Raw genomic sequence first — 21,841 nt, forward strand, 5'->3', positions numbered from 1 at the left:
AGTTTGATTCAGAGACAGACAGTTAATACAGGTGGCAAGTAGGTCCTGCCTATACCTTGAGGGCACATGTCAGAGAAACTTATGGAATTGGCATTCTAAGGGAAGGCTCGTCAGAGATGAAACATAAAAATGGAAGTCAAACAGAATAATAATCGATAGAGTCCAGGCCCAGATTATAAATTTTTTTAAGTTTATTTATTTATTGGGGGGGGGGGGAGGAGCAGAGAGAGAGAGAGGGAAAGAGAGAATTCCAAGCAGGCTCCATGCTGTCAGCACAGGGCCCGATGTGGGGCTCGATCCCACAACCCTGGGACCAAGACCTGAGCTGAGATCAAGAGTTGGGTGCTCAACCAATCGAGCCACCCAGGTGCCCCCAGGCCCAGATTAGATGTTGATTTGATGGGAAAATATCTTCCAAGTGCAACTATTCAACATGGGCAGGAGAAGGTGGCCAAGGTTTGTTTACACAGTGAAGCTTCTGGTTGCCTTAGAAATTATGGATTTCATATCCCTCACTAAGGGATCATCTATACATCAAATGCCAGAGGAATATGCTAGAAAAACTATTTTCTGGGCCAGAAGGCAAAGAGAAAATAAAGAAAGGAAGGCCCTCAATTTTAGCCCTGTGTGTGTTAATAAAGGAGAGGATTCAATTTAAGACGTAGGTTAAACTTTTAGAGATTCTACAGCCTCTGTGGCAGCAGCAGGGTAATGGCAGAGGGGAATGAAGCAGTATAGGCATATACTAGTGCATCAGTTAAAGATGTCCCAGATGCAAATGCTGTTCAAGACCTGGAATATACCAAAGTTGAGGAAACAGCGAATCAAGGAACCCATTGGGGGAAGAATTGATTCCTACAGACCACGAGAAACATAAGCTCTGAAGCATCAACAATAATCTGGTTCAGGAATCTAAGAGTAACTCTTCAGCTGAATCAAATATGACAACTAAGCAAAAGTCTCCTTCCTAGAGAGATTTTATAATCCTAAGCAATTTAATATCAAGAAGCTATAGAAGCGCTTCCTGTGGTGTAGGACAAAAAAGTCCTGCTCATGAGTTGTTGATGAGGCCTACACTTAGTTCGGCATAGGGATGCCAGAAACATGAGCTAAGGGAAAACAGGAAATCAGAGATTATGAACATGTAGAAAGGCAGGGGCATGTCAAACAAAGTCTGGTGATTCGGGCTGCCATCAACGCAAATTTCTAACTTTGCAAGATTGTAACGTCCCAAATGCTACTATCTTAAAAAGAAGACTATCAGCAGAGCCTCAGCACCCCTCCTATATGACACTACATAGCGTCAAAATGAACTCCCAGATGGGAGTTTGAACCTGATTCCGTGTAAATTCAGATACCAGATACTTCAGATAACTAGCCTGGACTCACTGGCATCATGAAGAGGTTAAACTAAGATATTTTCTTGATGTCACTTCCTTTTGTCCACTACTATTGAATCTCTGCCAGGATCTAAAAAAAAAATTTTTTTTAATGTTTATTTATTTGTGAGAGAGAGAGAGGGAGAGAGACAGAGCACGAGAGGGGCAGGGGCAGAGAGAGATACACACACAGAATCCAAAGCAGGCTCCAGGCTCTGAGCTGTCAGCACAGAGCCCAACACCGGGCTCCAACTCATGAACTGTGAGATCATGACCTGAGCTGAAGTTGCACGCTTAACTGATGAGCCATCCAGGCATCCCTCTGTTAGGGTCTTTAGTGACACTAACTCAGGGCTCTGGAAACATCATCCTACTTGTGATAACGCGATTGAGTTGTTTTTCTAGATTTGGTGGTTTCGGGGGTTGCTGTGATAGTCTTTTGTGTTGTTAAGTCTTGGAGCCTTTAAATACAGGACATCCTGGAGACGCAGTCAGTATGCACCCTAGAGGATCTATATCCATTCCACAGAACATAGCCCAGCTTGTAGCTGCCAAAGACACCCCAGCTCTACTTGGCAGCAAAGACCCTTCTAGCTGAGAGTAGACAGAAATAAGAAATCAGAGAGGATGAAGTCTGGACTTCAATTTCTTTGGATCTTTGACTTACAAGTGCAAGAGAACGTGATTTTGCATTTTAATTCTTTTGACCTCTGAAATCTTTGGACTAATTTGCATGGAATTTAATTTTTAACTTCAATTTCCTCCCAGGAAAATCCATTAAAAAAGGCAGTTAAGATTAAATTTAGGACTTTGTATGTTGATGACATTTTTATGAAATGTGTTATATTGTTATTTTATTTCTTTGCCAAACCTTTGATAAACTACATTGGACAATGTGGCTGGAATAATTTGGGAAGGGAAATAGAATATAGAAAGAATTTTTAGCCTTGGATGCAGGTTTTAGAATTAATTTAATTAATGTGTTATTCTGACCCATTTTAGAGCCTTCTGGAGTTAAAAATAAAACACTGCCCACCAGCATCCCGGAAGAGTTGCAGCTGGTGTTGGGGGAATAGTCTTTTGAAAGTGGGGGACGAGGACTGCCCAGGTAGATTGTTAACTTTGTCTCCAGAGGGCAGCCACACCACTGGTTAATGGTTAAACTAAATGGAGTAAGAGAAGAAAAATGTGGAGAACGTTGGAGGAGGGGAATCTTTTTTCCCATGACTTTCTGGTCTTTCCTCATCATCACTCACTCCTCCCAGAACTTGTCAGACTTACTGCCACTGCCTGCATGATCAGTGCTGGCCAAGCCAGCAGGCTCCTCCACCGTCTCCCTCCTCCTGGCTCCTGGAGATCTGCCTGCCTGCTGCACACATGTGTTCCACCCTGTTTTTGCATTTTGTGAGTATTCCAAGAGCAGCTCTCTGCCCTGCACAGGGGGTCTAAGGTGGCCCACACAGCTTGTGACTGGGTAGGAAAGCTCACAGGTTCACAATTTTTGGATGCATTCAACCTGCAGATAGCATGAGTCATCAATAACAGCTCTTTCACTGATAAAGATAAAGGTCATCTTTTTAGAGTGCATGGGTGGCTCAGGATGCAACTCTTGATATCCACTTAGGTCATGATCTTACAGGTCATGGAATTGAGCCATGTCGGATTCTGCACTGACAGAACGAGCCTGCTTGGGATTCTCTCTCTCCCTCTCTGCCCCTCCCCTGCTTGTGTGTGCTCTGTCTCTCAAAATAAAATAAATGTAAAAAAATATTTTAAAAAAGGTCATATTGGGGTGCCTGGGTGGCTCAGTCAGTTAAGCGTCCGACTTCAGCTCAGGTCATGATCTCACGGTTTGTGAGTTCAAGCCCTGTGTCGGGCTCTGAGCTGACAGCTTAGAGCCTGGAGCCTGCTTTGGATTTTGTCTACCTCTCTCTCTGCCCCTCCCTCGCTTGTGCTTTGTCTCTTGTTCTCTCTCAAAAATAAACATTAAAAATTTTTTTTAAATTTTTTTATTAAAAAAATTTTTTAAAGGCCATCTTTTGATTGATGTTTGTGTGACTTCTGTGTTTACTTTTCAGTTGATACTTAACTTGGGCCGGGAATGTGTCATTTTAACTCTTTATCTCTGTTAGAATGACTGTAAATTTTAGGGGATAGAGCTGACAGGCCTTGGTGACTAATTAGGTGTGGAATATGAAGGAAAATGACAGATCAAAGATGGTTCCTAGGTTCCTGGCTTGCATGACTAGGTAAACAGTGGTGCCATTTAATAATCTAGAAGCCCTAATTCTGAGAATAGTGGTAGGCATGTGGTGAGAATGATTAGTGTGGGTGGAAAGAGCTGTACCTGTGGTGAGGGTTTGGGGAGGGTGAGTGAGCACTATGCATAAAATGAGAATGACTTGGTGGGGGTTGGATGGCTTGGAGGCTGGGAGAGTGAGGAGGAGGCCACTGATAGAGTTCTATAAGAGATAAGGTCTTTAAGTAGGGTATAGAAAGGGGGATTAATGCTGGAGACATTTAGAAAGTAGACTCAATAGAACTTAGTGACTAGCTGGATATGGATAGAGAGATGAGGGAAGGGGGTCCCGAGACACTCCAAGGTTTTAAGTTTGTGAACTTCCCCATCTAAGTTAAACATTTGGTAATGACAAATGTTGATTTGATAGAGTCTGTCATTTTAAATACGATAACTCTTTTAGCTACAATAAAGGCAAGCAGGATATAGGGAAAGAAAAATGAAAGATGCACTTCTCAAAAGGATAAATCTCCTATTCAAAGAAAAAAGAAGAAGAAACAATCCAAACCCCTTAAATCAGCAGCTCAGAGCAATCTTTTAGGTTGAGGTGACCTTCCTTGTAAATGTGATACACTCTATCAGGGGTTGGGAAAATAGGAGCCATAGAGTAAATATTTTAGTCTTTGCAGACCATATGGTCACTGCTATAACTACTCAACTTTGCTGTTGTAGAGCAAAAGCAATCATAGACAATAGGTAAATTAATGGGCATGGATGTGTCCAATAAAACTTTACTTATAAAATGGGCAGTGGGCTGGATGTGGCTCACAGGCCACAAGCCACAGTTTGCTGACTTCTGCAGCTTACATAATACCTTACACATGTGGCATGGTTGCCTTGCCTTCGACTCTTAGAAGAGGGCAATGGCTAGTCCCAAGACTAGTTAATAAAAGAGGGTCATGCAATGTTATACAAAGTTGGGAGAAAAATGGTTCTCTTTGACTGATAATAATACGTTATATTAGCAAGGCAAATATGACTCCCATATATGGATGTGTTGAGAAGTACTGGAAGAAGATTAATAATCTGATGCAAGATGTTTGAATTTTTAAATGAAATGGCCAAAGCAGAGAAGTGGTGAGGGTGGGGGGTTAGAAATAGAAAAGAAATCTCAGCAGCCCATGTCTTTCTGACCACATGTCTACCTTCAGGCCATAGACCTTCCCTCTTTTCCCATCCAGCAGCAGGAACAAGTAGAACAAAGAAAGGTGGTGACTCCTGCTTATGGCAGGGACTGAAAGGACTTCCAGGTCACAGGAAGAGGGCAAAAGCTTGATGGTGTTGGCGAAGGGCCACTGCTGAAGAGGGAAGGTGGGGGCCACACAGAGGGAGAAACAAAGTGAGAGCATCATAGGGGTGGGGGAGAAGAGGGTGGTATGATGACAGATAAGGCATCTATGGGGATGCTTTCCATCCCCATGGGAACATCCATGGGGGAACAACCTCAAAGGATGGTCAGTGAGGCCTATGCTCATGGACCATGCTCAGGGATGAATCGGTTTGATAAGGAGGGCAGTGGTGTACTTCTTTCCTCTACCACAGTCATACAGTTTGGAATCTGTCTATGGAAATACTCGAGTTCAGAATTATCTGACCCTCCTTCTGTGGTGTGCATGTGTGTGTTCACTTGGCAGGGAAGGGGCATAGATCATCCCCCAGCAATACCAGTCAATGGCAAATAGGAGAGACAACGAATGATATAAATGAAAGCCAGAGAAACCAAGATAATTCTGATGTGCTATTATGATCATACTGATTTTATGATCATAAAACCACAGAACTAGAAAGGACTGTGGGAGAGTATCTGACCTAGTCTTCTGCCTTTATGAAAAGTTAGTCTTTCTTAATGAGGTATGTGACAAAAGACCAGGCATTCCTCCTCAATAATCCATTCCAGTCTTTTTTTCACTCTGGCAGTCTGGAAATTCTTCTTTATGTCTAATAGAAATCTCTCCTACTTTAATCCCATTTTCTCTTATTTGATCTTCTGTGCCATAGACAAAACAAAAACCCTTTACACTCTTTAAGACACAGTAAAGGATCATTTATTAGGGCATTTGAACATTGAGAATATTCAAACTACAGAACTGTGATGATGATTCCTTCTGCCAGTGTTGGCTCAGTGGCCCAGATCGCTTAGTGCAGTCAGGGTGGTGCAGGGTATAATGGACAAATAAAAAATAACCTTGTCAGTGGCTATTTCAGGTGAAAGAACACCACACATTTTATGAAATAAAGGTCATTTACTACTGAGTAGAAAAAGTATTGTGGTACAGTCCAGATAGACATTTGAAAAGGAAAAGGGCTGCAAAAGCAAGTAGACATTGATGAATGTGTTCAAGTGAGAGTAGCATTTACGTCTCCTTTAGTTTTGCTGGAAGCAATTTCAACAAATCCTGTTAGCAATTTTCTCACACTTCTTTCTTCAGACAATCAAGAATCTCACAATAAGTAAATATGGTTTGCTTTTTTACTATTGTATATGGCTTTTGGAGGATTATTTTAAGGAAATATGCATCACAAATTCTACCTTTTGTAGTGTAAGAATTGAAAAGCATAACCTATCTGTTGTTTTTAAGATCATTTAATATTTGAAGTTTCTTATAATGTGTTACATTTTTTTTTTATAATGTGTTACGTTGTTGTTGCTTTCAGGTAAGCCCAGATATCTTTACTTGATGCAAAACGATGACAAATCCTGAATCCGTTCTTTATTTGATGTAGCTTTATTAGATAAAATGTTTCCTAGCCATACAAAACTTTTGAATTTATATACTTATTTATTTTGATCATTAAACACATCCCATTTTAGATTCCATTGTGTATTTATCATGGCTATGCCATGGTAACAAATTAACTCACAAATCTCAGTGGCCTGACGTAACAGAGGTTTATTTCTTGCTCACATTACATCCAACTCCTATTTGGATCAGTGGGGAAGCTCTCTTCTACACAGTATTTAAATGTTAAAGATCTTTTATTTGATCACAGTGTTCTTTTCAAGTTCAGAATGATCTTCTCATTAATTGCTTTACCCCTCATTCACCTTTTCTCAGGTGAATTCCAGTTTCCCAGGTGATTCCAGTCCCACTTTTCTATCTGTTAGCATTCTTAGATATAGACAAAAGAATCAACTCTAGATCACTTAAATGAGAAAGGACTTATTAAGGGAAATCTGAAAATCCAGGTAATCATTGGAAAGACTGGAGGAACAGGTGCCAGGCCGAGCTACCACCTAGAATCTAACTGTCTTTGTTGCAATGGGGAAGCTACTGCTCCCACTGTTGCCCCACCCCCCCGAACAATGACATTGAAGTCACCTGTGCTGGCAGAATGGTTATCTGGACACTACCTGTTCTTCAGGTAGTTTCTGATATGTGCAATGGAGAGCCAGAAAACTAAGTTCTAGAAATTCACCCTAGACTCAGAGGCAAGGGAGATTAGGAAGTGTTTAATTTAATTTTTTTAAGTTTATTTATTTATTTTGAGAGAGAGAGAATGGGGGGAGAGGGAGACAGAGGAACCGTGCACGCACACGCACATGCGAGTGGGAAAGGAGCAGAGAGAGAAAGGTAGAATCCCAAGTAGGATCGTGCTGTCAAGCACAGAGCCCTATGTGGTCTCAGTCCCATGAACCTGAGATCATGATGTGAGCAGAGATCAAGAGTCGGAAGCTTGACCAACTGAATCACCCAGGTGCCCCAGGAAATGTTTAATTTTAGAATTTACTTTGGGAAGACAGAAGTCACATGTGGGAAGCTGTCAAAATGTGGGGTGGTTTCAAAAAATTTAGGACTGCTACAAATACCAGATGTTTACTATACTTTCTTTTATAGAACTCATTTTCTGTGCATTTGTAAATTTCTTTTTTTGTTATAGAGGTAATATAACTAGGAATAAGAAAGAAGTACTCATATTGCCACCACCCTAACACAGCTACTGTTGTTATTTTGGTATATCTCCTTTTTGTCCCTTTTCATTGCAGAATTCTTTTCTATAAAATTGTGTCACAGTGAATACTGATTTCCTAGTGAAATATTAAAACACAGTCATTTTTCCTCATGTTGCCACATTATCTTCAAAATCATGAATGTGAGAGGCTGCTCAGTCTTGCAACAGTTGGAATGGCTCCACTATGTGAATTTACTATGTAAATATAATATTGTGACACAAGTCAATAGGTATAACTTTTCCGATTGCAGTTGTATGCTTAGTTTTTCATTTATGCTGTGATTATATCAACATCTTGATGGTTTCTTATTTTCCTGTTTTCATCAAGATGGGTGACCTCACAGAGATATAGTTTAAGACTCAGTGTAGATAGGAAAAGAAATGTAAAATTTTTCAGGCAACTGTTTCATTTAAGTACAGAAACATAACGTTCACTCTTTAGAATAAGGTGCTTTTAGTATGTATCATCCATGCTGGCAGCCAGTCTTCCTTTATAAAATGCCAGATAATTTTTTAAAATTCCAGATAACTGTTCCATTATTCATTTGCTTATGTCATCATAAACTTAGAATAATTTGTAACCATTATATACAACAAAATCCAATTTTGTTGAACTATACTTCCCAAAAGAAAAAGTCACACACACACTATAGCCATAAGAAAAATCCATTAATTCATTTGAAATATATGTATTGTGCACTCACTATTCCAAAGAATTCTGCTAACTCCTGTGTGAACAAAATGATAACATATGATTTCTGCCAAGGGGACATGTAAAATCTCTGATCAGAAAACTTTTTTTTTTAAGCAGTAATATGTTTTTTAAGTTTTATTTAAAGGCACTAAAAGAACATTAGATTGGTAGAGTTTTCACAAGTCTAGCACTGTGTGACTTTGAACATGCCCAAACTCTCTGGGCCTTGGTTTCCTCATCTGTGAAGAAAAGTTGTTAAGCTCAGATTTCCTATCTGTAAGATCCTGAAAATAATGAAATATTCCACAAGCTGTCAGTGGTTCTCTATCAAAAAAATAATAATAAACATATATGTACTTACTATATGTGTGTATGTTTATACACACACATACAGACACACACACAAAAATGATACTGCGTTGAGAAAACTGACAAAATGGGGATCCCATGTAAAATTCACGAAGTACTAATCTAGAATCTATCATGAGAAGAACAACTGTGCCTAAGAGTTCTTGATAGCACTTGCAGTGATAGAAGTCTTGATCTGCTTCTAAATGCCAATCAACTGCTGGGCAAGATTGTCTCAAATGGGATCATTTAGGCTCATGTAGGTACAGCATGCAGTTAAAAGAGAACAGTTACTATTTTTAACTGACTAATGGACAGCCAGGCTCTGAATAGGTTACTTTTCAAACATAATCTTATGTAATCCTCAACAACAGCCCAATGCCGGAAGTATTGTTGATTGTTTTACAGGCATGGAAATTGAGCCTCAGGAGGTTAAGTATTTTGTCCAAAGCCATGAAGCCAGCAAGCAAGCAGCAGAGCCAGTTTCCTAACTTGGGTCTGTCTGACTCCAAAGTCCACACTCCTTCAATCCCAACCTATTTTTGCATAGCTCTCTAACTGGAATTAATTAATATTGATATTCCTGTTATAACAGTTCTTGTGAAATTATCAAAACTAATAATGATGTGGTCAAAAAGAGCAAAGTCACTTAGAGAATAGAGGTGATTTTCCAAATAAAGTTTAAAATATAATATTAACTAAAATGTAGTCATTTTACACTTACACACACACACACATACACACACACACATGCATATACACTGGCATTAGTGGAAGGCATCATTATTTAGGGCATAAATAATTCCCTTTATATTCTGTTTTTCCCATGTAGCTTTTTGAAATGAGGTAAAGAAGAGTTTGCTCCCCCTGAATCCCTAGCGGCTTATGAACATTTGAATCACTTTCTTTCTGGGTCTCAATCATTCTCAAGTGAACCCCAAAGTAGTTTCCTTTTTTCTCTATGCTTCTTTTGAAGGATCCTCATTTGTAATCATTATTATTAGCATGCAACTAGCACATCAGACTTGCAAAGCCTTTTATAATTATTGTCAAATACATTTTTCTAGTCTGGGAGACCAACATTTTACAGACACGCAAAATAAGATGTAGATACATTAATTACCTTGGCCAGAGTGACACAGTGACTTTCTGCAGACACAGCCAAGGGAGAGCTGAAGCAGTCTTCGATTTTAGGACAGAAACTCTGCTCCTTGGATGATAACATTTAACAGTTGCACTCATCCTATGATTGCAGAAAACCCACTTCACAAACAAATCAGTGATAGAAGTGCCTTAAAAAAAAACAAAAACAAAAACAAAAAAACCCTAGAGTTCCAATTTATTACCCAGAATTGACTCACCTTATTTTCCAATTACTCTTCAAGTATTTGTCCTTGAGTTAATTGATAAAAAGCTGCTTTAGCTCTCCATCCTTATCTTTAATTTGTGCACTGATTTAAAAAAATTTTTAATGTTTATTTATTTGTGAGAGAGAGACAGAGTGTGAGTGGGGGAGGAGCAGAGAGAAAGGGAGACACAGAATCCAAAGCAGACTCCAGGCTGTGAGTTGTCAGCACAGAGCCCTACGCGGGGCTCGAACTCACAGACCGGGAGATCAAGACCCGAGCCGAAGTTGGACACTTAACTGACTGAGCCACCCAGGAGCCCCCTAATTTGTGCACTGATTTTAAAATAAGAGACACAATGCTATTTTATGTACAATAGACTTCCTTGCTACTATTTTGGTTTGCTGTCTCAAATTCTTGTGTTAACATAAGGCTTGATGGTAAATAAATGTGAGAGAAAAGTTGCTGCTGTCCCCAGAAATGGAAGTCCTCCTGTATTTGACTTCTAGCCAGATCCACCTGAACATGGCCCCTGTTTTTAAATCAATATTTTAAAATTCACTTTATTGCTCACTCTTGGCCAGAGGAGCTTCCATCTTTTAACCTTTCTGATGACTAAGCTGAAAATGTCTTTGATTTGGATGAAAAATAATACAGTTAAGAGAAGGTAGTGAATCTTTGCTGTATGGCTAATAAATAAGACCATGGCATTTTATATTTGATTTCATGAGGCTTTGAATTTGTAGTTAAGAAGCAGACTCTCCAGCATATTATAAATGAAATGCCAACTTTATTTAAAATTTCATATTAGGTCATGTGACAATTTGACAATAATTTTGATAGCTACAAAGGAAATGAGCACCAACAGAGTTTATTTAAGAAGCTGTGTCATCCTGTTCATTTAGGAGCAGAAAAATAAAACTCCAGGAACAGAAGCACTAGTTTGTTTTATTAGGTAGAATCTGAGCAATAATCTTTAGGTTGATTTATTGGTAATTTTACAGATGAGATATTTGCTAATTTCTCTGAAGTATAATTTGGAAGACAGAGAATTTCATTACTTGACAAATATTGGCAGTCTTCCTTGCAGATGATTTTTCTCTGAACTGTCTGCTAAGAATGTTTTCTTAATTATGATGCTATTTTACGACTAGTTTTATTTAATCTTTTGAATTAAATTATGTCTTTGAAAATATTTATGGAAGGTCAGATTTTTTGGGAAATCTGGAATCAGTGAAAATAAATTTATGCAGCTGAGAAACTTAACATGTATATCTAAAGTGTAAACACAAATTCAAACATTTCTGTTTGATGGCTCTAGTGTGATGCACTTTAGTCTTTATAGAACAAGGAAAAAGTTGAATTAATAAAATGTTGTTTCTGTCACCAGATTAGTTAATTGACTCATTTCTTGGCACAGGGAGTGAGGCAGTCCATATGCAGTAGTCATTGGACTGGGGATCCAGAATTACTAGGTGTATCAGATACTCACCAATCTAATGTTGTAATTTATAGACTTAGGTGGCTGGTGAAGGATATTTTATCAAGTAACTACAAAATACTTTGAAGGTTGCAAGTCCTGAACGTTATTAGATCATAATATATAGAGTAGATAGATGTTAAAAAACTGCTCACTCATTACTGTCATGTTTGAATGGATTTCCTAGGATTGAGAAACTTACTTAGCTAAATATAGAGCCCAGTTGCTAGTGTTTGGAGGAAAACTGCTATACTAGACTCCCTGAGCAATAATATGTCAGTCTCTAATGTAACATGGATATAGAATTACATACTCTACTTGACTTATTTTGGTTCTTTCAAACTGGTCCCCTGGAGATTTCATAATTTTAACTTTGAATTATTTATTTTCATATTTCTTTTGGTCCCATCCAATCCTTATGGTCAGGGAGATATTTGCTTGAATCCAATCAGAGAAACATAAATGGGTCCACTACATATTGGTCTAACTATGACTCTTTTATTACCAATGCTCTGATTATTGTGTCACTGACTACTGGGGGCTCCAGTTTGGGACTGACTTGGTTGTATGAATTTGACGGTCTTCCCAACTGGTAACGGTCCTGGGAATGACTTTTCCTTTCTAAATCACCCATTACAGAAATACCTTCGTTAAAAGTACTTCTGAGAATCTCCAAACAAAAAAACAAACAAAAAGTCTCAAAATCCAGAATATTAGCAGACACATAAAATTACATGATTATTAAAGCCTCTTCTTGTCCAAATTCTACAATTTAAAGGGGGGGAAAAAGCTCTCCCAGAAATTTCTACTTATCCCACCCAGTGGATGTTACTCGGAGTTGACCCGCGACTGTGTTGCAATTTCTTCATTGTTCCAGGGGGATGTGGTTGCTTGGGAGAGACCTGGGACACTGAGGTGGGAACAAGGCTGTCCACAAAGACAGACTACAGGAGAGGCCAGGTGCCAGAAGCTGTTTTATTTCTAGGTAATAGAAAGTGACAGGGCCTAGGTGAGGGTGAGGCAGTGAGTATGTGGGATGCAAAATTTAAGAAGGTGCCTGGTCTCAGGGGCAGCCAGAGAGTGAATGCCTCCTTGAATTTGGTACCCAAGGAATCTGGCCCTGGAAAAAGGTCTTAACAAGGTCTGTGTCAAGCAGAAAACCAGCCACAAACCTGGGAATCTTGAAGCCGGGAGTGTAAGTTGGAGAAGCCAATCAAATCAAAAGGAGAGCTAGACAGAGAAATTCTCTGTGTTCTATTGTGTCCTATCTCTACTCTCAAGTACCAAAATCCAGGAGTTTCACAGGAATTGTAAAATCTCTCCCTGCTAATTCCTTGTTTTCCCAGGAGCACCCATAAAGAGGAAGGGACAATTCCAGGAGTCAGAATGGAGACTGCAGAAAAGAAATAGGTGTGAAACGGAGGGGGGAAAAAAAGGCCAGGTCAAATGAATTATGCATGCAAAGACTTAGTCATGGTGTTCCTCCTAGGCCAACAATCCCTCTGCTGAGCTAGGCATGGGTCTTTGATGGAGGCATCTTGCCAGGTGGCTTTAAAGCTGCTGGTTGTGCTTTGAGGGATGCTTTCACTCTCTTGGTAGTTACTGTTCTCTTTTGCACAGAGTCCAGGGTAGCTAGACCTATGTTTTTATTTCACAAAACTGAACTTAACTTGTAACTCAACTTAAATTTCTATTTCAAGAATCCATTCTGCTTGATAGCAGAAATATAGTTCAGTAGACTGCAGATAAGTGTATTTCTGGTTTCTTTCATCATTTCTGGTAGACTCCATGAATTTAGAATTTTGTCCTTTCCCTTCTCTCTCCCCAGAGTGGCATCTAAGTTCTAGGGACATAGGGTGAAGTGTTGGGTTCTTGGACACTAATGGCCCTCCAGGCTGCCATTCATGGCTATGTCTATGACATTACTATCATCTTTGGTCCTGGAAACCTGTAGCTCCCTGACTGTGATGGCTCTCCCAGAGCCATGTCTTCATCCTTCTTAGGGATTGGAAAATTGTTGGATGTGCCATTCTGGAGACTATGGGCACCGTGGAAGACTTGTCAGGGGGGAGGGGGGGCTGTATTAGACACATCTGGATGCCACTTCTACCTTTTTCTGTTTACCATGTCAACACCTGAGAAGTGAGCACAGGTCCCTCTGCTCTCAGATTCCCAACATTTGCCTGGGAATTCTATCAGTCATCATGACTCCTTCTCAACCCCTTCTCTTGGGACATCAGCCATCTCTTGGGACCACTCTCTCTTGCTCTCTTATTTGACTTCTCTCTTCAGCTTAGAGAATTATCTGACACTACATTGTCCAATATGATAGCCACTAGTCACATGTGGTTGCTAAGCTCTTGAAATGTGGCTAGTCCAAAATGAGATGTACTGAAGCGAATTTCAAATACTTAGTATGAAGAAAAGATCATAAAATATCTCATTATAGTTTATACATTGAAATGATATTTTGGATATGCTGAAATAGACAAGAGACAGTGTTATAATTAATATTACTTGTTTCTGTTTACTTTTTGAAAAAATGTGGCTACTAGAAAAATTTTAATTACATGATATTTGTTTTGAACAGAGCTCATGTAACAAGTTTGAGGAAGTGTTATGGACTAAATTGTATGCTGCCTTTCCCCTCTCCCCAGTTTATCTGTTGAAGTCCTAATCCCCGATGTGACTGTATCTGGAGATAGAACCTTAAGGGAGGTAATTAATGTTTAATGAGGTCATGATGGTGGGGCCCTAATCCAGATTGGTGCCCATATTAGAACAGGAAGAGGCACCAGGAAAGCACAAACAGAAAAAAGACCATGTGAGGACACACTGAGAAGGCATCAGTCTGTAAACCAGGAAGAGAGAACTCATCAGAAACCAACCCTGCCAGGCACCTTGATTTCGAATGTCCAGCTTCCAGAACTATGGGTAAATAGATTTCTGTTGTTTAAGCCACCCAATCCATGGTATTCTTTTTTTTTTAAATTTTTTTTTTTTTCAACGTTTTTTATTATTTATTTTTGGGACAGAGAGAGACATAGCATGAACGGGGGAGGGGCAGAGAGAGAGGGAGACACAGAATCGGAAACAGGCTCCAGGCTCCGAGCCATCAGCCCAGAGCCTGACGCGGGGCTCGAACTCACGGACCGCGAGATCGTGACCTGGCTGAAGTCGGACGCTTAACCGACTGCGCCACCCAGGCGCCCCCCAATCCATGGTATTCTATTAGTCAGCCTCAGCAGACTAATACAGCGAGAAAAACTCATTCCGATATCACGTATCCTTCCAAAATTAAATGGTTACAGCATTAATTTTAGCTTTAGATCCTCAAAACCCTTTCTCACAGCCAATTGGTTATGCCAAGAATTTTTAAAATCTAGTTTGAAACTCAAAAGCTGAGAGAAATGGACTCTTTAGTTCTGTGTTGTCTGTTTGTGACCTTTCTTCCCCAAGGCCATAGAAACAGCTAATCTCTGCTGCCTGAAGTTGAGGAAAAGGTCACATAGCAAACGGGAAATATAGAAAATGAAATATACATTGGTTAATATCGAAATATCAGTCTGCTATAGCAGTTACTTTTTTTTTCCTTTCAATCACAACTCGGGAGGATCTGATTTCATTTATTTGGTCTCTCATTAATTTGCTCTGTACTTATTGACTACAGTTTAATTATGTATTTTTTAGTATGAATAGCTTTCAGATAGCATTTGCATTAAAAATTTCAAATCTTCAATAATGAAAGATATTTTCTGTTAAAGGAATTGTAAGTATCATAGAAGCTGCATGGTAGTGGTGGAGAGAGGTGGTTAAAGGACTAAAATCCTGCTGTCCATCTCATTAGAGCTCATTTTGTTAGCTGTGGAGGAGACCTTGTTACTCATCCCCAGCACAGATCCTACTTTGCCTGAAGTCCAATGATTCCTGACATAACACATACAACACACACAGGGTTGTGGTGGTCCCTGGGGGAAGCAGAAAGCCAAGTCTTGCGCTTGGATGGACATGGCTGGCTTCTTCCATCCTTTGTACTTTTCTGATTCACCAGGCTTAAGTAGGCCTTACTGCTCATCTCACTGCACTATAAATGTCTGCTTGCTTCTCTGTGAACCTTCAGAAAGCAGGAAATCATAGGTTTCGTTTCTGAATATTCCTTACCCAATGCCTACCATATGATAGGTGTATAATAAAAGTTTTGGAAATGAAACAAAATGAATGCATGAATCCTACAAGTTCTGCCCACAGATCCTCACTTCAGGCCATCTCCTACCTCTTTTTTCTGCTGGCCTGGACACAGGTCAGGCATTCTCCTCCAGCTCCTTTCATCTTAACCAACCTCTCCTCTTCTTTATAAAAGTAAATTCTTTTAAAAACTTGTTTCATTACCCAAGAACTATATGAAGATATTTGCAGTATAAAATAATAAAATGATACAAATAAAATTATTTATTTATTTTAAAGTTTATTTTTTTTTATTTTGAGAGAGAGAGAGAGAGAGATCACGGATCATGAGCAGGTAGGGTAAGAGAGAGAATCCCAAGCAGACTCCATGTTGTTGGCACAGAGCCCAATGCAGGGCTCAATTTCATGAAACATGAGATCATGACCTGAGCCAAAATAAAGAGTTGGATGCTTAACTGATTGAGCCACCCAGGTACACCTTATTTATTTTTAATACAAAGAATATTTAAATGCCCATTACCACTCCATAGCAATTCTACCATCTATTGTTTAGTACTGTGGGAACAGCCTTCTAAAACTTTTCCCATGCATTTTTATATATGCAATGTATATCTACTAAAATAGATATATATGTGTGAGTATATTAATATGTGAATGCTAACGTATATTAAATATTAATATATGTTTAGTCTAAATGATTGTATACTATTTTGCAACTTACTTTTTCATCCCCACTTAATAAGTTGATATCCTTTTATGTGAGTGTACATACATCCTCCTCATTCTTTTTTTAGTTGCTGTAAAATATTCTACAGTGCAAGCCAAAATGCATTTAAAATTTATTTTTATTTTTTATTTTTTATTTTTTTAATTTTTTTTTTTTAGCGTTTATTTATTTTTGAGACAGAGAGAGACAGAGCATGAATGGGGGAGGGTCAGAGAGAGGGAGACACAGGATTGAAACAGGCTCCGGGCTGTCAGCACAGGGGTCCGATGCAGGGCTCGAACTCACGGACCGTGAGATCGTGACCTGAGCCGAAGTCGGCGCTCAACCAACTGAGCCACCCAGGCGCCCCTTTTTATTTTTTATTTTTCACTGCCAGAAACAATGAAGCAATGAACATTGACCTGTATAGCTGCTTCTTTGGACACATGTGCAAATGTTTTTTCTGATAAATTCTTAGAGGACGACTTGCTGAGTTAAAGATACATGCAGGTGCGAGGGACATTCCTGGGGAAGAGCCTTTCTTGGCCATTTACCACAGTGTTTCCTTACTTAAACACCAAATGGACTTACTAAACTGTACTAGGGCAGATGGCACAGCAAGACTTAGTCTGTTCCAGTCCAAAGAGATAATTTATGTAAATTACGTGACCATAGACATTATATGATATCCTTTAACATCCCTTTGACATACCATGGCAATCTTCCTCCACCGCATAGCAGTATGGGAAGTGTCCTTCTAAGTCCTTTCCCATACATTTACTTCCTGTCTTAAGGATCTTTGCATGCCTGCTACTTTGTAATACCTCTGCTAATGAATAGAGGAAGCTGCCTTCAGTACTCTAAATGAGAAAAGAAATGCTGTTACTGGATTCCATTCCTGTCTATCATCTTGTTCAAAAGGAGGGGAGTGAGTCAGATCAAGAGAATGAGTCACCAAGTCATAGCCAAGGTGATAAACCTCAAGACTTGCATCTATCTGCTCCATGGTCAAAGAGGAAAACCTTACCATCTGAGTGGTGAGAAACCAGAGTGTGTACTATCTGAACATGTAATGTTATTTTGAGAAAAAAATAAAGTGACTTTCCTAAAAAACTTTTCTGGTGTCTGTCTTCTGAAATTCAGAACTTTTTTACTCACTGACTTATATTTAAAAAACTATTAATTACTGAGGTTTTGGCAGGAGGATGAGTATATTAATTCAAAATTCCCTGAAATATTGTATTTTTAATTTTAATAGATATATTGCCAAACTACCCTCCAACAAGCCTGTATCAATTTGTACTCCCACTAATATTGAATGTGTCTAACATACTATCAATCTTTTTTTTTTTTAATTCTTTTTTTAATGTTTATTTTTATTTTTGAGAGAGACAGAGACAGAATGCGAGTGGGTTGGGGCAGAGAGAGAGGGAGACACAGAATCTGAAACAGGCTCCAGGCTCTGAGCTGTCAGCACAGAGCCCGATGCGGGGCTCGAACTCACGAGCTGTGAGATCATGATCTGAGCTGAAGTCAGACGCTCAACCAACTGAGCCACCCAGGCGCCCCACTATCAATCTTTTAAATTATCATCTGGTGGGTGAAAAATGGTATCTTACTAGTGTAATATGCATTTCTCTGATGACTAATGACATTCAGCATAATTTTACATAATTTTTGACCATCCATGTATCCTCTTCTCTGAATTATCTGTTCCTATCCACTGCTTCTTTTCTTTTTTTTAAAATATTTTTAATGTTTATTTTTTTTGAGAGAGAGAGAGACAGAGTGCGAGTGGGGGAGGGGGAGAGAGAGAGGGAGACACAGAATCCGAAGCAGGCTCCAAGCTCTGAGTTGTGAGCACAGAGCTCAACACAGGGCTCGAAGTCACGAATGGCGAGATCGTGATCTGAGCTGAAGTGGATGCTTAACTGACCGAGCCACCCAGGCGCCCCCATTGCTTATTTTCTAATTGATTCTGTATGTCTTCTTTATTGATTTGTATAAGTCAATTATATATTATGTATATAAATCTATCATCGTACATTGTTAATATTTTCTTTTAGCTTCTTTTGGTCTTTTGATTTTGTTTAAGGTATTGTTTTCATAGAAAATTTTTATTTTATTTTATTTTATTTTTATTTATTTTTATTTTTTAAAGGTTTTATTTATCCTGAGAGAGAGAAAAAGAGCAAGGCAGGGGTAGAGAGAGGAGAGAGAGAAAGCAAAGAGATTGACACAGGGGGCTTGATCTCACGACCTGAGCTAAAATCAAGAGTCTGACACTTAACCAGCTGAGCCACCCAGGTGCTCCCATACAAGAATTTTAAATTCTTATATAATTAAATGTATTAATCAACATTAATTCTTTATAGACTTTACAATTTTGCAATTTTAGCTTTGAAGGCCAACTATAATCAAAGTTATTAACACATTCTTCAATATTTTCTTCTAACATTTTATTATATTTTAAATGTATTTTTAATTAAAATTCTAAAATAAAATTTAACTGAAAATTTAATTTCTGGTAATACGATAAAGTACATGTTAAGTAAAACCTTTCTCAGAATAGCACATGTAAAAATACAGTATAAAATATTAAAGCCTCAAACAAAAATCCAATAAACATTTTTTATACGTTTGTCTGAGCCTGAGCTGGTGAGAAATTAAGAGAATTTTTCAGAGGCCAGGGAAAAAAGAAAGCAACAATCTGTAAAGTTAGGCAAAGCCCTGAGTATTTATGTGATCCCTAGTGGCCACCAGCCTAGGTTTTAATGAGTTCATTGTACCAGGGCAGATGAATAAAGACTGGGTCCTAACCAAGGTGGGAATTAGAATGAGCTAGAGCTTCAAAGATGACTCCGTGGCTGAACTAGAAAAACCCCACCCAGCAGAAAGCATTAATGGTGATATTTGCCAATCTTATCTGGGCTCTGGGAAGAGCAGAACAAAGAAGAAAAAGACTTAATTATAAGGCTACCTTACGATATGTTTAGAACTCAAATTCATATTAACTGTACATTCCTCAAAGCCTCAAGTCAGAAATGTAGTTGGTAGCATTCCTCAATAGCTAAAGGAAACAAATCCAAATCCTCTTCAAAAGAACAGTCATTAGAATTGAGGAGGTCACTTGTTGGGATGAGCACTGCGTGTTGTATGGAAACCAATTCGACAATAAATTATATTACTAAATAATAAATAAATAAATAAATAAATAATAAAAGAAATTCAACTCCACATATACATTTTCAAGGATTATGACTTCAGATATATGAAGAAATAGTAGAACTAATATACTATAGAGAAATTCAATGGCAGGTATAGATTAAGCACAGTTCAAGAGACAATTCGTGATGAATAATAAAGAATTAAACTCAGAAAAGAAGACAAAGAGAATGAAACTACAAAAGAAATATTTAGAGATATGGAGAACACTGAGGTAAAACTCCAACAAATATTTAACTGGAGTTCCAGGAAGAGATAACATAGATGAAGGGAGGAATAATACTATTTAAAGAGATAATGGCTGAAAATTTCTTGAAATCTGTAGACAGAATTTCTTCTTTGCCTCTAGTGATGAGAAACACAGATTCAGAAAACAGAACTACAAAAAGAATAAATAAAAAGAAATCGCCTAGCTGATTTTTTTGAATACCCAAATTTAATTTCTGAATACCCAAAGTAAGGAGACTATATTAGGAGCACCTAGAGAAAGAGACAGTGTATCTATTAAAGAACTATATTTAAACTGACAGGTTATTTTCCCACAGCAACAAAGGAAGTCAGAAGACAGTGGAATGGTACACTTAATGTGCTGAGAGAAGATAAATGTCAAACTGTACTATTATATCCAGCAAAATAATCTTTCAAACGTGACGTTAGAATAAAGTTATTTTCTGACTAAAAAAAATGAGCACTTTTTTTCTTTTATAGCAAACTTTTTTTTAAAAGATTTTCTAAGAGAGTGTACTTCAGGATGAGGGTAAATGAATACAGGAGGAAGTCTGAGTATAAGAAGAAATGGTGAGCAAAGAACATGGTAAACATGTGGATAAATCTAAGCAAGCATTTACTGAATAAACCAATGATAATAAGGTTTACTTTGAGGGTTAAATAAGTCAAGCTAGACATTCTCACACAACATTAGTATGTATAATAAAAGAGTGGTAAAAGGGAGTTAAGACATTTTGAGGTCCTTTTATTTTCCTAAACATGGCTAATGATATTTATTATCTTCAGACATGAAGTTAAATATGAATATTAAGATTTCTAAAGTAAGTGTATTAATTTTCTATTGCTACACAGCAAATCTCCACAAATTTAGCAGCTTAAAGTACTATATAATTCTATTTCACAGTTTCTACGGGTCAGGAGTCCAGGCATAGCTGAATCTGCTCAGGGCCTCACAAGGCTGTTGTCTAGTGCTGACCAGGCCTGGATTCTCATCTGGAGCTCAGTGTCTTCTTCCAAGCTCATTCAGGTTATTAGCAGAATTCAGTTTCTTGTGGTTGCAGGCCTGAGGGCTCAGCTACTAGGGCTACCCCTTGATAGGCAATTAACAACATGACTGCTACCTTTCAGGCCAGCAGGACAAAATCTGATACTTCAAATTTCCCTTTTCAAGAAGGGTCCAATCCCTTTTAAGGTTCTCCTGATTAGACCAGGCCTACCCAGGATAATCTCCCTTTTGATCAACTCAAAGTCAACTAATATGGGACCTTAATATCTTAAAAGTTTCTTTACCTTTGTCATAAAATTTAATGAGGAGAGTAACATCCATCACATTCACAGTCACATCTGCACTCATAGAAAGGGAATTACAACCCACAAGATGAGAATTTTGGAGGCTATCTGAATTTGACCTACTTCAGTAACCATTAAAAAACTGAATTAGATTCTATAATTTCCAAATCACTAGAGGTGAAAAAAGGATAAGGGAAGAAAAAATTATAGTCAATTGAAACAAAGATAAGGGCGAAAACGTTGAAAAGTGGGGTAAAGAAAATATAAAATAAAATGATAAATAAATCACAGTCAATGTCAAGAAACTCTATTCTCCAGATGTAGACAAAGATTTGTCAAATGGAATTTGAAAAAAAGTTTATCTCTGTATTATTAACAAGAAATACATTTCATCATAAGAGCATAGAAAGGTTGAAAGGTAAGAGAAGCAAACACTAACCAAATTGAGGTGGCTATATTAGAAATAGGCAAACTCAAGGTCAAGAAAAAAAAAATACTACCAGAGATCAAATGGTTCATTGCTATAGAAAAAAACCTCAATCTACCAGCAAGATATGACAATTCTAAACTTGTCAGCACTTAATAAAATTGCTTCAACATACAGGATGCAAAAATTGTCAAGGGTACAAGAAGAAATGATCCTATCACTACTAGTTGGCAAGATGTTAACATTCCTCCCTCTTTGGTTAATAAATCAAGCAGACAAGATC

The 21,841-nt window shown here is 38.3% G+C and overlaps 1 long non-coding RNA gene across 1 annotated transcript; it reads left to right on the top strand.

Annotated features, from left to right (window-relative positions):
- Window positions 1–243: 243 nt before the first annotated feature.
- On the top strand, window positions 244–17,502 carry LOC131512104 (uncharacterized). Its single transcript, XR_009261963.1, has 2 exons — window positions 244–2,783; window positions 16,786–17,502. It is a non-coding gene; the product is annotated as an uncharacterized LOC131512104 (long non-coding RNA).
- Window positions 17,503–21,841: the final 4,339 nt, after the last annotated feature.

The sequence above is a fragment of the Neofelis nebulosa genome, chromosome 5 (genome assembly GCF_028018385.1).
Source record: "Neofelis nebulosa isolate mNeoNeb1 chromosome 5, mNeoNeb1.pri, whole genome shotgun sequence".
NCBI lineage: Eukaryota > Metazoa > Chordata > Mammalia > Carnivora > Felidae > Neofelis > Neofelis nebulosa.